The sequence below is a fragment of the Schistocerca cancellata genome, chromosome 1, assembly GCF_023864275.1.
Source record: "Schistocerca cancellata isolate TAMUIC-IGC-003103 chromosome 1, iqSchCanc2.1, whole genome shotgun sequence".
NCBI lineage: Eukaryota > Metazoa > Arthropoda > Insecta > Orthoptera > Acrididae > Schistocerca > Schistocerca cancellata.
This window is the reverse complement of record NC_064626.1, coordinates 557,805,982-557,819,978: the sequence shown is the minus strand read 5'-3', so window position 1 is coordinate 557,819,978 and position 13,997 is coordinate 557,805,982.

Sequence of the window (13,997 nt, the reverse complement as noted above, 5' to 3'; positions counted from 1 at the left end):
GTCTCTTCTGGAGAATCTCAACGTCACCGAGAGAGGAAGGCTAAGCTAAAAAGTAGACTGATAATTTTCGTGTTCTGATCGGGATTCGATCCCGCGACCTTTCTGTCGCCAGGCTCACAGCTTTTACCGATGTGTTTCTTCGTTGTGTGTTCCAGAGTGGTTCTGTGGGGACGTTTTCAAGCTCAATCGATGAGAACTTCACTCACTTTTTTAAACTGGAGAAGGTGAGGTTCCCTGACTGTACACACTGAGCTACCACTAGGCCCTCTATAAGGTTGGCTTAAACATATCAGTATGAGAGTATCACGCGGAGAGTTTGAAAATAAGGCTCTTTTGTTAATTATTTTTTCTTGTAATAAACTGACATCATATACACTTATTGATGGATATCATCAAAATTTGATAACAAGGCCATTAGAAATTCTAAACCTCTATGAAATGCGAAAATAATTTTTTTAGTCCTTGTATCTCTTGTATTACAGAAATTTTATCTGGAGAAAAGGACAGGTGCAAAATTCCATACTAAACTGGTGAGTTAGTAGATAATCTATGTATGCAACAACTAGGCAGATAAATAATATAAAGCGTGGTACGCGGTAATCCTCAATCTGTTCCACATACATAAATTTTCTCTCTTTGAGATGTGGTACATATGAAACAACCAGGTAAGAAATTACATACAATTCAAATACAGGGTAAAGTGTCTGAATTCAACATTAGTTTCTTTCATGTCCTCGGAATAGGAAACTATAGTCAACCATTCACATGACGCTCCATTATTCACGCACCGCCCTTAATTCTGTCCGAGCGACTTCGGTGAGGTAGTGTTGTAAAGCTATCCCAGGAGAAACGGGACCTGTTTCTGCGGTCAAGGTTTATGACCGTACCGAACGAGCTGAAGGGAATGCACGCTTAAATTCATTTTACCGCTGAGGGGTACGGCTGATCTCACGGCTACACGCTCTTTAACGTATGTGATAACTTAAGATGACGCTTCCTTGAAATGAAACATACTACATTTATTTATGATCAGTGGAAAAGGAAAGTTCGAATTTGACGCCCTGTCGAGAAAGAGCTCACGCTCAAAAATATCGGAAGAACAATAAGGTTGGGCAGCAGACGTTCCGTGTTGCTACTGGCTGAGGCTGTGACATCAGTTAGGAACAACTTCTGCGTCGGGAAGTGCGTTATAGCATGCGGGCCGCGCGGTTATGTAATGTATCTATGGTATGTTCTAGTTTCCACTTGAGTGAAAATGGCTTAACATATGAGTTCATCAGTCCCGTAGACTTAGAACTACTTAAACCTAACTAACCTAAGGACATCACACACATCCATGCCCGAGGCAGGATTCGAACCTTCGACTGTAGAGCAGTGCGGTTCCGGACTTAAGCGCCTAGAACCGCTCGGCCACAGCGGTCAGCTCTACTTAAATAATAGAAGGTAAATTGCAATCTGCTACTCCTAGCATGTAACGGCTACATTCTGTAACTTATACAATTTTTTAACAGACGCCGCCAATGTAAAAGAAATTCAAGCATCTATAGAATCGAAACAGCCAAATAAATAAATGTATAGGTAGTCTGTTTTTGCAGTATTCTGTCAAAGTAAATGATCGAAATCAGGATATCATTTTATAAGTTGGCTCTGAGAAAAGTTTTAATGAGTAAACAAAATCTATATAACGCTTCATTTTCTTTTTGTATTCATCACAAGTTTTAAAGAACTTCAGCTAACTGGTGGACGCTGACGTTTTCACTCAAGAAATCACACAAGTGCCTTATTCGTAGACACCTTCTGAATTAGCTATGATAACGAAAATTTCTTCAAAATATCTGGCTGGCAATAGAAACAGCGGTTTATCAAGTAACGTAAGGTTGACACTTCAAGCAGAGAACGTGCGAGTTTTTCCATGAGAAAATTATAACTTTTCTGCAAAACGCCGCGCAAATCAATCGATTTGGAGATGTTCTCTTTTACCCACCCAACACCTTTTGATCCCGTAACGAACTTCTGATGTGGTTGGCTAAAAATATGTTACCCAGTATTCCATTACTTTTAAGAGACACGAGAGTGCTTTTTTATTACTTTCTTCATCGTGCAGACCTCATTTCGTTGATGACAACTGACTTCACAGATCTTTATTACGCGTTCGGAATCTTATGCAAAATGTTTTTCAGATGAGCATTTTTCCTCCGTAATGTCACTACGGAATTCTGCAAACTGGCTTTATTTGAATCATGAAAAACAAATTCCCCTGTAATTGTACAATTATCAGAACTCTTCTTCTGTGGTGAAGCTTTTAAAGCTCTATGCTTCTTCTGTGAATCTCACGTTTGTTAAAATGCACCTTATTTTCTTCCGTTCACGTGGTATACTATATTGGCGCCACCGCTACAAGGCAAAATACGCGACAGTATTATATCGCTCTTAAACACTCGTTTCCGCGGTAAATCAGCAGTTTCCAACGCAAGTCTCTAACGTAATCATTTTCTTTTAAATGACGAGATCATATTCTAGCATTTGTAACATTCACAACGCCTTTCCTACAGCATTTCGACAGACAAATATTTAGCATACATGCGTCGCCAAGGAAAGCATGAAACACTACTTCAGCTCCTTTACAGCCAAAACAGCACAATCTAACATTGCTTGCACACACAAAACATTATCACTTTCAAATCACTCACTACACAAAAGTAACTAAGTAAAAACGACAACAGTCACGGAATCAACGACAACACTCATGGAATCACGCAGCATTCAACACAAATCCGGGCGCAAAGTGTTCTTCTCTGACGTCATGCGCACAACAGCAGAAACGCGTTTGCTTCTGCGCAGCGTTTACTGCGCCCCTCTGATATTCAGTTTGAAAAGGATGTCATCTTCGAAGAAGTGAATGAAATGGGGCACATCACTACAACCTACCGACCATGGCTATGGAGAAGGCTACACGTTCCAAACAATATGAACTAACGTCTCATTTGGGAGAATGTAACTTCAGCATTACGTGCATTCATTTTAATAACACATTGTGAGGACAGCTTTATAAAGTTTGTCTAGGGACGTATAAAAGACACTTTACACTGCAGTAAACTGATAAACGTCATTAGTTTTTAGCGACATCGCTAGCCGCTAATTCTTATTAAGAAGTGAGAGCGTAATTCTTTGTCGGAGAGCAACGGATGTAGAACGGCCGTACTTTCGTTCAGCATCATGTTTTATTGACGTGGAATGTGTGCTGGGCTTTCGTATTCATCTGTGCGGGATGGCCTTCGTGGCACTAGCAGGAAGAGTGCGGCCTCCACGTCACCCCGGTTAACGGTATTTCTCCTCTTCTGAAGCTTTATAAATCTTCCTTAGCCTCGAACTCGTTCAAAACTATAATATCCCTGATTCTCCGCTTTCCATAAGAAATAATACGACCTTTCTAGAAGATACATTGCTTGGCAGAAAAAAGGGGGGGACGGGGACGTAATGAAACTAAACAGGTTGAGAGGGTGTGTAATTTTATTTGAGAGATTAAAAATTTGCGTCAAATTTACAAAGAACTTGTCAATATAAACCCACTTACCAGTATGACGAAGCATCCTATCCGACTGGATGCATGCACCGATTCGGTTGGGAAGGGTGTCAAAAACTCATTGTGTCCTGTCCTAAGGCAAGATGGCCCACGACTGTTGTAACTGGTCCTTGACATCCTGGATATTGGCACTGGGATCGAGTTACAGTCAGAGCTGGTCCCACACACATTCTATTGGGGACAGATCTGAGGATCTTGCTGACCACTGGACGACATCAACGTCACGCAAACAGTTCTTAGAGATACGTGGCTTGTGTAGACCAGCCTTGTCCTGTCGAAAAAAATGGCACCACGATAATCCATACTGTCGCATAAAAGAAAACACCTGAGAACACAGGTTGGCCGTAACGTGTTGTTGTGCTGTCAACACTAGCGGCCGTGAACTGAAGTCATATTCAAAGGCTTCCCACACCATGAAGCCAGGAATAAAAAGTAAGTTCAGGCTTTATATAGGCTGCTAATTCTCCGATGCGCTGTGCTACCGTGTCATTTGAAACTCGGGTCTTAGCTATTCGTTTTGATGATTTTTCACCTAACATACATTTTACCATCTTCGTAGCGAAGGTTTCAGTATTATTTTCTGCAGCTGAGTAGGTTTCGTCGAGCTTTCTGATAGCTGACTTTTGGTTAGTTGCTGCAGGTAGCGACTTTCAATTAAAATGATCTTCTATGTACGTGAATTACGTAATGCGTGTGCGAGTATTGGTTGTGACGCAGGAACGACGACATACAAAAGTTTCAGTCTGGCCGTGAATCGTGCGTGGACAGCCAAAGCGATTAAGGCGACCTCTCGCGTAAAACGAGAAATGCGGGTTCGAGTCCCTCTCCGGCACAAATTTTCGTTGTCGTCATTCCCTAATGCCGCTGATGGTTGTTCGTATTAGCCGCGCGGGATTAGCCGAGCGGTCTAGGGCGCCGCAATCATGGAGTGTGCGGCTGGTCCCGGCGGAGGTTCGTGTCCTCCCTCGGGGCATGGGTGTGTGTGTTTGTCCTTAGGATAATTTAGGGTAAGTAGTGTGTAAACGTAGGGACTGATGACCTTAACAGTTAAGTCCCATAAGATTTCACACACATTTGAACATTTGTTGTTCGTATTCGCAACTCTGAAAACATTTCCTGTAATAAATGGTTCCTTACGTTGATAATGTTGTTAAACCAAATAATCTCATTCATATAATTGGCTTAAAAATGTAGGAACGGCAGTGGTAGGGATAGGAAGAGGGCGGGGGCTGGTTAGATGTCACAACGTTCAGTGGACAGAAACATTCCTCCCCCCCCCCCCCCACCCTCTCTCTCTCTCTCTTGTTAGAATTAAAACTGTTGATTTATGTAACACACATGCACTCTTCTTTATATCTGTATATTAAAGCTGCATCTTGGCGTAGGTGCACGTGTGCCATGTGAGACAGACAATTACTGCGGTTTCAGTCATCTGCTACAGTCACGCCTTGTGCAATCGTTCGCTCATTTTTGAGTTTGCTGTCTGCGCGGTTGTCTCCGATAAACACAGCCTTATTCGTTGTGGATGAAGCGTTCGTACTGACTGTCCAAATTAATAAGTTCGAAAATGTTCAAATGGCTCTGAGCACTATGGGACTTAACGTCTGTGGTCATCAGCCCCCTAGAACTTAGAACTACTTAAACCTAACTAAGCTAAGGACATCACACACATCCATGCCCGAGGCAGGTTTCGAACCTGCGACCGTAACGGTCACGCGGTTGCAGACTGAAGCGCCTACAACCGCACGGCCACACAGGCCGGCAATTAATAAATGGAAGTGAGAGTAATTTGATTCTATGTTTCAAATTTCGTAGAAGCGTTAATTTTTATAGTTTTAAACTATTTTTTTAATGTTATGAAAAAAGGCACTTAAGTTTCGCGTAACCCTTTTGTGATCTCCACAGAACTCCATGGTTCCACGGATCACAGTTCAACAAAACTGGTCTACTGTAACTAGGGACTGCTGAAAAACCGACACATATCCGATGCTTAGGTATAAGATTTTAATTAAAGTTACAGAATTATTTTTTTGCACTGAAATCCTCGCGCTCCAAAATGGAAATGGGATGCGCCATTTTGTTTTGGCTCATCTGACAACAGTAGTGGGATGCGAGGATTTCGGTATGTTCCAAACAAAACAAAAAATTAATTACTAATTTTTAGGGAGGAAAATTAAAACTGTGTGAGTACTTCTTGTGTTCTATGATAGCCTCTAACGGCTCTCTTCTGATAGTGAGAGGTTCAGCCAGTGTTAGACTACAACCACCGTCAGCCATTTGCCGTTCGCCGACGGATGAAGACTTTTCATAGACTTCTCCATGTATTACAACCTTCAGCAGTACGCGTTCATATTTTTCCTGTAAGTTTTATAACCTCGTCTGCGCACTTTTCAGTAACTCATCGTCCACTTCTTTTCTTATCTCTTGGAATCTTTCAGAATCCATACTGCATGTATCTATCATCTGTTCGCCTCACACCTTATGCCGTCCACTTCCAGTTCGTTTTTATTATGCACATAATTGCGTCTTTCAGTCCAGTTTATTACCCGACCCATATGCTCTTCGTCTTTCCTAGTACTCCGCAGCGTGCATTTCTCCATTGCCCATTCACAAACCTTCAGTTTTGAATGTTTTTCGCTTTAAAAATAATGTCTTACTGCCTTGAGTCGAAACTAGTAACAGATACTCGCAACAAATTTTCATTCATTTCAAGCACTCCTGTCTATACACTGATGAGCCAAAGCATTATGACCATCTGCTTACATTATGACCACCTGCTTAAAAACTAGTTCGTCCATCTTTGGAAGGAAATAAATCACTGGTTCAGCGTATCCGGGAACTGACAGTTCGGTAGCAGGTTTGTGGAGGTATGTGGCAATAGATATCTACGCGCAAGTCATATAATATGCGTAAATAACATGTGGCAGATGTGCATACGCGGTGATGGCGCCCGATAACGAACCAGATGGGTTCCACAAGACTTTCATCAGGCGAATTTGGTCGTCGATACATGCAAGTGAGTTCACGATAATGATCTTCAAACCATTGTAGCTCGGTTCTGGCTCAGAGACACGGACAATTATACTGCCGAAAAATGACATCGCCGTTGGGGAAGACATCAAGTTTGAAGAGAAGCAGGTGGTTTGCAGCTGCCAGCGAGTACTAACACAGGTTCCATGCAAGCACAGTAAAATGTCTCCCATAGCATAATACTGCGCCCACCAACCTGCGTCCGTGGCGCGCTACACGTTTCGAGCCGCTGTGCGTCTAGATGACGGCGTTTGTGGAGACGACCACTGGCCCAGTGCAGCAAAAATGTTATTCACGCAAAGAGCCGACACGTTTCCATTGATCGACGGTCGAATCCCGATCGTCCCGTGCCCACTGCAGTCGTATTTCACGATGTCATTGGGTCACCATGCGAACACATAGGGGTGGCATGTTGCGGATCTCCATGTTCAACAATGTACGACGAACGGTGTGCTCCGAAACACTTGTGCGTGCACCCGCATTGTGCTCATTCAGCGGACATGGCACAGATCATCTATCCTGCTTTACAAAGCAGACAAGCCTGCGTGTCCCAAGCTGCGTGGACGTCCAACCATTGGGCGCCTAGTGGTAGTTTCACTGTCCCTCTACCTCTTTCCGTGTACGCTCACGACAGGAACACGTAAACATTCGACTAGCTTCGCCGTTTTAAAGATACTCGTTCGCAGGCCCGGGTTAATAATAATCTGCCCTTTGTCAAAGTCGCTTAAGTCAATGGATTCCCCTATTTGCAGCCCGTACCTTCGCTAGGGTGATTCTCCGTCCGTCTCTGCTCTGCTTACATACTTCTATTGCCGCGTCACGAGCCCACAAGGCCACCAAACAGCATCCAACGTCGCGGTGGGCAGTAACCATAATGTTTTGATTTATTATTTTATGTCCTATGCTTACCAAATAATCGCTGTGAATTGCACTAGCCTTGTCCGCAGCTCGTGGTCGTGCGGTTGCGTTCTCGCTTCCCGCGCCCGGGTTCCCGGGTTCGATTCCCGGCGGGTCAGGGAGTTTCTCTGCCTCGTGATGACTGGGTGTTGTGTGATGTCCTTAGGTTAGTTAGGTTTAGGTAGTTCTATGTTCTAGGGGACTGATGACCATAGCTGTTAAGTCCCACAGTGCTCAGAGCCGTTTGAACCATTTTGCACTAGCCTCAAGGAGTCGTGTACGTATTTCAGCGTTAATTATTAAAATCTCTATTTTGTTTGGTTTGATTTTGTCTTATCACAAAAAAATTCATGCCTACTTTCAAACTTACTGCCTCAAACATTTCATTAGTTGCTGAAGTATATCTGTACTTGAAGCTACTAGCGCAAAACATACGAGGTTGAAATTTGTTCCGTTTCTCCAGTTCAGGAATCTAAAACCATCCTCTAGGGCTGCTGAAGATGAGGTCGGCGAATGAAATCTCTTTCCCTGGCTCCTCTCTCAGTTCTAAATTATCCTCTGTCGAACGAATTACAATGGAAGCAGCGACATTGCTGTGTATATTCTTCACCATATAGCCTACAATAACGGCAGATACTATAAAACAGATAATCATAATGTATCAGTAATAAGTATAATAATGGCTGCTAGCTTGGGCTGTTAAGGTTGACACTAATTTCCAGAAGTATCGGAGGAATGATATCTATCTACTTCGAAAGATCTCGCGATTCGTTTCGTGATCAAACCATATTTGTCCCGAGTCACACACCTTTGAAAAAGAAATGCGTGCTCTTTTGAATTGTTTCTTAACTGATTCGCTGCTACTCGAGACAACTGATTTGAATGAAAAAGACATTGTACGAGTCAGTCGTTTCTTCGTAGCAATAGTCCTAAAGAGGATGTAGTAGAACTCAAATAAATCAACTAAAACAGTGGTTCCCAACGTGGGGAATTGCCCTATAAGGGGTAAAATGAAATTTTCTAAGGTGTAGAAACAACATGGTTCTATTGTATTTCGGTCAGAAACTAAATTACTTTGAAAAGAACATTACTATTATTATTACATCATATGACTATAACACTGATTACACAGTTACCAATAATTACATGTCTTCAAATAGTAGAGTTAACGAGTGATACAATGTGGTGGAGGCTACCGATTGTGAAAGGAATGTATGAACATGTTCCACACGAAATTCACACACTACACACATACTTTCTACTTCGTGCCATACGTCGATGACAGTAAAATTGAGAGATAAACGTCACAAATCATTAGATAACTCATCAAAATGCCTTCTCGAAATTGTACGTATTTCCCGCAGGTGACCACAGATTGCTTTGTTATCTACTCCGCAACAGTTAAACGAACTGATTGACACCAAAACACTGTAGTAACTATGTAATATGTTCTACTTTGGTGTTGGGCTTACACAGTGTTGTTATTATTACCACTATTATTAGTGGTAGTGATCAGTGGATGCATTAGCAGCCTGAAAATCCCAATTTCTGCCAGTTCACAAGTAAGGATTCCAACAGTCACGTAATTTACAAACGGAAAGTGTGGTGCACACATTTTAACTTGGTTTATTTTAAATAGGATAGCAACGTACGGGCGAAACAAGCTTCACCAGGAACTGAAGCAGAGGAGGAATTGGAGCGGTACAGAGGAAGCACGCTTTGAGCAAGTGTTTACCTTCTTTGTGGATAGCTAGCTTACTTTTGTGATAGGTAGCACCCGCGGTGCACTGAAAATCGTTTCATCATTTTATAAAAAAAAATAGTGAGAAATAAGCAGTATCAATTGTCTCATTACTCATTATTCATGGTTTAATAGAAAGCCTACAAAAACTAAATATCTTTTATCTTTCGATACTTTAAAAATAAAACTGTTCAAAGAAAATTGTTTTTCTTTACAAAGTTTGGTTAGACGCAAGTGTTGATGACGACGGCGGAGAGTGGGGTTGGGGGACGTGGTGCTCCCTAAGATTTGATTACGCTCAGAGATATTGGTCTCAGAATGGTTGGGAGACACTGAACTAAAGAGACGGCGTACACTACGCGTGTCCGTCATCTTACGCAGTACTGCCGCACGGTATTATATTCTTATGAGATAGGTTTGACGGACATCGAAAACGTTCAGAGAAGGGCAGCTCGAAATAAGTGAAAGAGTATCAAGGATACGATAAGCGTAAAGGGGTGTCAGTCATTAAAAAAAAGCGTTTTTATTGCGGCAAGATCGTTTAACGAATCGCCAATTACCAACTTTCTCCGCTGTATGACAAAATAGTTACTCGTACCTTAAAGTGGTTCAAATGGCTCTGAGCACTATGGGACTTAACAGCTGTGGTCATCAGTCCCTTAAAACTTAGAACTACTTAAACCTAACTAACCTAAGGACATCACACACATCCATGCCCGAGGCAAAATTCGAACCTGCGACCGAAGCAGTCGCGCGGTTCCGGGCTGAGCGCCTAGAACCGCTCGGCCACCACGGCCGGCTACTCGTACCCACGTAGGGATAAATGAGTGTCGTAATAAAAGAGAGAAGCCAGAGTTCCACGCGTGGTATTCGATACTGAAACGGTCGAGAATTAGTCTGGAGAGGGCTCTAAGAACCCTCTCCTAAATACTTGAGTGTGAATTGTTGAGTAATCATGTATACGTTTATGTTCTCAACCAGAAGGCTGGTCAGAACTCACTTACCCAGTGAGCGATAAAGGGCGGCGATATAGTAAAATATGGACTCTGAAGCACGGCATCACTCGGCATTTTTCACACGCAAATCATTGCCAGAGGCGAAATAAGCTGTAAGTGACAGAAAAATCCTAGGAACGACTGGAGGTTGAACACCAACCTTTGTTTTTGTAGTTAGCACTCACCCACTGAACTACTAAGTCACACCGCGTGAATTTCTGATTTTTCCTTATTTCCCTCTTCCTTCATGAGAGAAGTGCGAACAATTGTATCTACTTTTGTCTCAACTTTTCATAAATCTTGTAGTACATTATGCAGGTGATGCTGAGTCTCTAGATTCTTCGTTGAGACTTCCCCAGGGCCCTTCTGCATTTAGCGTCCTTGTCTGGTCTTACATCACTTCCTGGACACTGAAAATTCTCGGAAGGTCATTTTGCGACCGTGGGTGACCGATTCCGAAGTTTTGTTTCTCCTCCCGCGCAGCGCTGTTGTCATCTAATTGAGGGACGGAAGTCGTGATGCGCGATCGGCTGAATCTCTCGATGAGAAAGGAAGCCGCCAAGGCCGTCACGTAGTTTCCCAGTCACGGCATCGCATCGCGTCGCATCGGCCGAGTCGAGCTGCCACGCCGCCGCCCCCGTCCCCGCCGCCGCCACCGCCACGCAGAGCCAACCGCAGCACCTGCTGTATGTCACGCCGCCTCGCCAACCTGTCACTCTCTGCGAGCACCGCCCGGTGGCTCTCCGCCGCATATTAATTAATTAATTAATCATGTCTGGGCGTGCGGAAAATTTTATCCGAGACTGCGCAAGATTCTGTTAGGTCTATAACTTTGCTTCCGCCGTTTTGCAAGAGATGGCAGAAGCGGCGAGTGCTGATGCAGGTATAAGCTTAGACATTCGTAAACATAACAGCATCAAAATGTTTGTCGACTTGTGATTGCACCATGAAGTTATTCTCGCTCGAATATGTCAACTTACGAGCCCAGTTCTCGTCATTTGCGGTAAGTTTTAATTTTCTGCCTTTAAATGAAAGAATCTGGGGCTGAGCGTGAAAATATGCTGGGCAGAACCAGATAGTGATGTACCTATTGCTGAAAGAACGTGCAGAGAATGGTTTCGGCGCTTCTAGATAGATGATTTTGACGAAGACCGGAATGACGTGGAAGAGACAAGGTTTTCAATAACCACAGGAGATGATTATCGAAAGCAGTTTATGCGTTTGATCCGAGCACTGAAAGACAAACGACGACAATACAGCGATAAACATGAAAAAGTCATTTTGCAGCATAAGAATGCTCGGCTACGTGTCAAAACCCATCAAAATATACTTAGAAACGTAGAAATGGGAAGTCCTACCCTACCCGTCGCGTGCCGTATTGTCCAGACATTACTTCCTTTGACTACCACTTTTTTTGATAAATGGTATACGGCCTGGTCGACCAGCACCATATCCGGTATGTGAGCAAGTACAAAATTGGATCGATTCATTGATATCCTCAAAAAGACGCCCAGTTTTTCCAGCGCGGGATTCATATGCTACTCGAAATATGGGAAAAAGTAGTGAGTGGCCGGCGATGGCCAATACTTTGAATCGTAAATTTTTTGTAAAGCCTCGGACTTTGAGAAAAAAGGGCGTAAGCAAAGTTGTAGACCTATTAAAATTGCAATTTTAGTGAGTTACAGTTAAATATCGTCATTCAAAGAACTAAATATGACTGGAAGTACACAGAAGTTAATGTATCGGAAACGTTTGATATCCCCTAAATATATTTCGAAGGTAGATTACATAATTTCGTTATTTTTTTGAAATATCAGCTTTTTAAGTTACTGATATGAAATTAGATGACACGTTCTTCCTTTAACGATCTGAAGTTACATCATCATACGATAAAATCCAGCCTAGCGAGTGAGTTAGGAAATAAAGCTAGAAAATATTCACAAAATATGTTTTAATTCATATACCAATAACGATAGGTTGATACCGAAAGGCTGGCCGGGTGCCCGAGCGGTCCTAGACGCTACAGTCTGGAACCGTGCGACCGCTACGGTCGCAGGTTCGAATCCTGCCTCGGGCATGGATGTCTGTGATGTCCTTAGATTAGTTAGGTTTAAGTAGTTCTAAGTTCTAGGGGCCTGATGACCTCAGAAGTTAAGTCCCATAGTGCTCAGAGCCATTTTTTGATACTGAAAGTTAAAACTTTGAAATGAAAATACTCAGACTGAGAAAAACCTGTTCGATATCAACAGTTGATTGATACATCCTAAATAGCAGCAACAGGGCATAAACCCAAAAACCGGCTACTTTGATGTCATCTATAGTAGAGCATACTTTTTTTCTTATGGATCTACAGGCAGTGATGGTCCAAAACGTTATGACCATTGCGCACTGCGGTACTGAACGGCACCTGCTGCCTTTGCGTGCTCGTGGCGCTGTAAGGTAAGTACATAAGCGCAGCAGAGACGACTGGGGAATCGTTATACCGAGATTAGGAGCCGCAAATGGGGAAAAACGCTGACATAAGAGGCTGATTAAGGGAAGGTTGTTATCCGCGATGTCTGGGAACGAGCATCTCCGAAACGGCAAAGCTGGTCGGCTGTTCGCTTGTAGTGTAGTGAGTAACTGTGGGAAGTAGTTGAGGAATTGTGAAACCACGAGTAGGCGACAATATGTTGGACGTCCACACTTCACACAGTCGAAGACAGAGCGATATAGGCGGTGATCTGTGCAGATCTGGCGACAGAGTACAGCGCTGATACATGCGCAAGTCTTTCGGAGCACACTATTCAGCGCATATTGTTGAACAGAGGGCTTCGCAGCAGACAACCCCCACGAGTTTCCACGTTCGCACAATGACATCTTCAGTTACGATTGTAGTGGCCACGAGATCATCGGAATTGGGCCGAGGATCAATGGAAACGGATGAATCATGTTTACTGTTACACTAGGTCCATGATCGTATCCATATACGCTGTCATACAGGAAAACTGCATTTCGTAATCTCTACAGCGCCATGGACGCAGACCAGTGGAGTCATTGTTATTCTATGCACGTGTTTGTACGAGGGTCACTCCAAAAGAAATGCATACTATTTTTGTAAAATTACAGTTTTCATTCTGCATGTGTGGAAGTTTTATAGTGTGTGGATACATCCTTCCCTCTATTTTTCAAACTTAGTTCAACCTGTTCCCGTGAGTGGCGCCGTCACAGCATGTTTTCAAGATGGCTGCTACACTTGACGTTCGTCAGAATCAAAGTGCTGTCATAGAATTCCTGTGCTGTGAAAACGAAACAGTGGGAAACATCCACAAGAGGTTGAAAAAGGTGTATGGAGATGCTGCTGTCGATTGCAGTACAGTTAGTCGGTGGGCAAGCAGGTTACGTGATGAAAGCGGGTACGGCAATATTGAGGATTGTCCTCCCAGCGGCAGGCCTCGTACTGCACACACTCCTGACAATGTGCAGGGAGTTAACGAATTGGTGACTGCTGACAGACGCATAACAGTGAACGAATTGTCACGCTACGGTGGGATAGGGGAAGGAAGTGTTTGCAGAATACTGAAAGTGTTGGCGTTAAAAAATGTTTGTGCCAGGTGGGTTTCCAGGATGTTGACAGTGGCTCACAAAGAAACAAGAAAAACGGTATGCAGCGAACTTTTGGAACAGTTTGAGAATGGTGGAGACGAATTACTTGGAAGAATTGTGACAGGTGATGAAACATGGCTTCCATCATTTTTCACCAGAGACGAAG